Genomic DNA, 2,753 nt, shown 5'->3' with positions numbered 1-2,753 from the left:
TCTTCTCCTCTCTGTTCGAATTTTTCTCATCCTTCTTCTATTCTTTTCTTCTTCTACTCACATAAAGGAATCTCTATACTGTGACATAGAGAATTCCTCTTCCTTTTCTGTTCAATTTCTTTTTCATATGAACAGGAGCAAGGACAAGGACATTCTTGTTGAAGCAGATCCTGAACCTGAAAGGACTCTGAAGAAGAAGCTAAGAGAAGCTAAAGCACAATAATCCAGAGAAAACTTTACAGAGAATCTCGAAAAATAAGGAGACATGGCCAAACCCAATAACAACGGTGGAGGCGCAAGGAGGATGCTTCGTGATTATACTACACCTACTTCCAATTTTTATGGAAGAAGCATGTCAATCCCTACCATTGGAGCAAACAATTTTGAGCTAAAGCCTTAACTAGTTGCTTTGATGCAACAGAACTGCAAGTTCCATGGACTTTCATCAGAAGATCCCTATCAGTTTTTAACTGAATTCTTGCATATCTGTGATACTTTTAAGACTAATGGAGTAGATCTTGAAGTCTATAGGCTCATGCTTTTCCCCTTTGTTGTAAGAGACAGAGCTAGAACATGGTTGGATTCACAACTTAAACATAGCCTAGACTCTTGGGATAAGCTGGTCACGGCCTTCTTGGCCAAGTTCTTTCCTCCTCAAAAGCTGAGCAAGCTTAGAGTGGATGTTAAGACCTTCAAGCAAAAAGATGGTGAATCCCTCTATGAAGCTTGGGAAAGATACAAGCAGTTGACCAAAAAGTGTCCTTCTGGCATGCTTTCAGAGTGGACCATTTTAGATATATTCTATGATGGTCTATATGAGCTTTTTAAGATGTCACTGGACCATTCTGCAGGTGGATCCATTCACCTAAAGAAAATGCCTGCAGAAGCTCAAGAACTCATTGACATGGTTGCAAATAACCAATTCATGTACACTTTTGAGAGAAATCCTGTGAGTAATGGGATGCCTCAAAGGAAGGGAGTTCTTGAAATTGATGCTCTAAATGCCATATTGGCTCAAAACAAAATGTTGACTCAGCAAGTCAACATGAATTCTCAGAGTCTGAATGGATTGCAAAATGCATCCAACAGTACTAAAGAGGCATCTTCTGAAGAAGAAGCTTATGATCCTGAGAACCCTGCAATGGCAGAGGTGAATTACATGGGTAAAGCCTATGGAAACACCTATAATCCCTCATGGAGAAATCATCCAAATTTCTCATGGAAGGATCAACAAAAGCCCCAACAAGGCTTTAATAATGGTGGAAGAAACAGGTTAAGCAAAAGCAAGCCTTTTCCATCATCTTCTCAGCAACAGACAGAGAATTCTGAGCAGAGTCGCTCTAGATTAGCAAACATAGTCTCTGGTCTATCTAAAGCCACCTTAAGTTTCATGAATAAAACAAGGTCCTCCATTAGAAACTTGGAGGCACAAGTGGGTCAACTGAGTAAGAAAATCACTGAAACTCCTCCTAGTGCTCTCCCAAGCAATACAGAAGAGAATCCAAAAAGAGAGTGCAAGGCCATTGATATAATCAAAATGGCCGAATCCAAAGAGGAAGGGGAGGACGTGAATCCCAATGAGAAAGACCTCATGGGACATCATCTAGACAGAAAGGAGTTCCCTATTGAGGACCTAAAGGAATCTGAGGCTCATATAGAGACCATAGAGATTCTATTAAACTTCCTTCTGCCATTCATGAGCTCTGAGAACTATTCTTCCTCTGAAGAGGATGAAGATGTAACTGAAGACCAAGTTTCTCAATATCTAGGAGCCATCATGAAACTGAATGCCAAGTTGTTTGGTAATGAGACTTGGGAAGGTGAACCTCCCTTGCTCATTAGTGAACTAAATACATGAGTTCAGCAAACTTTACCTCAAAAGAAACAAGATCCTGGTAAATTCTTAATACACTGTACCATAGGCACCATGACCTTTGAGAAGGCTCTGTGTGACCTAGGGTCAGATATAAATCTTATGCCACTCTCTGTAATGGAGAAACTGGAGATCTTTGAGGTACAAGCTGCAAGAATCTCATTAGAGATGGCAGACAAGTCAATAAAACAAGCTTATGGATTGGTAGAGGACGTGTTGGTAAAGGTTAAAAGCCTTTACATCCCTGCTGATTTTGTAATCTTAGACACCAGGAAGGATGATAGTGAATTCATCATTCTTGGAAGACCCATCCTAGCCACAGCAAAAGCTGTGATTAATGTTGACAGAGGTGAACTAGTCCTTCAAGTGAATGGGGACTACCTTGTGTTTAAAGCTCAAGGATCTTCCTCTGCAACCATGGAAAAGAGGCACGATAAGCTTCTCTCAATACAGAGTCAAAAAGTCCCCACAATCAAACTCTAAGTTTGGTGTTGGGAGGCCACAACCAAACTCTAAGTTTGGTGTTGAACCCCCATATTTAAACTCTAAGTTTGGTGTTGGGAGGTCCCAACAATGCTCTAAACATCTGTGAAGCTCCATGAGAGCTCACTATCAAGCTATTGACATTAAAGAAGCACTTATTGGTAGGCAACCCAACTTTTACTTATCTATGTTTTCTATTGTTCTTTTATTTCTTCTTAGGTTCATGATCATGTGGAGTCAAAAAAACAACTACAAAAATTAAAGAAAAATCAAAAATAGCATCAAAAACAGCACACCCTGGAGGAAGAGCTTACTGGCGTTTAAACGCCAGTAAGGAGCATGTGGCTGGCGTTTAACGCCAGACCAGAGCATGAAGCTGGCGTTGAATGCCAGAAAC

At 40.5% G+C, this 2,753-nt stretch overlaps 1 non-coding gene across 1 annotated transcript; it reads right to left on the bottom strand.

Annotated features, from left to right (window-relative positions):
• Window positions 1–667: 667 nt before the first annotated feature.
• LOC127741893 (small nucleolar RNA R71) lies at window positions 668–771 on the bottom strand. Its single transcript, XR_008003081.1, has one exon. It is a non-coding gene; the product is annotated as a small nucleolar RNA R71 (small nucleolar RNA).
• Window positions 772–2,753: the final 1,982 nt, after the last annotated feature.

The sequence above is a fragment of the Arachis duranensis genome, chromosome 9 (genome assembly GCF_000817695.3).
Source record: "Arachis duranensis cultivar V14167 chromosome 9, aradu.V14167.gnm2.J7QH, whole genome shotgun sequence".
Lineage (NCBI taxonomy): Eukaryota > Viridiplantae > Streptophyta > Magnoliopsida > Fabales > Fabaceae > Arachis > Arachis duranensis.
Note: the sequence above shows the minus strand (reverse complement) of the source record. Positions and strands in the feature narration are given on the sequence as shown.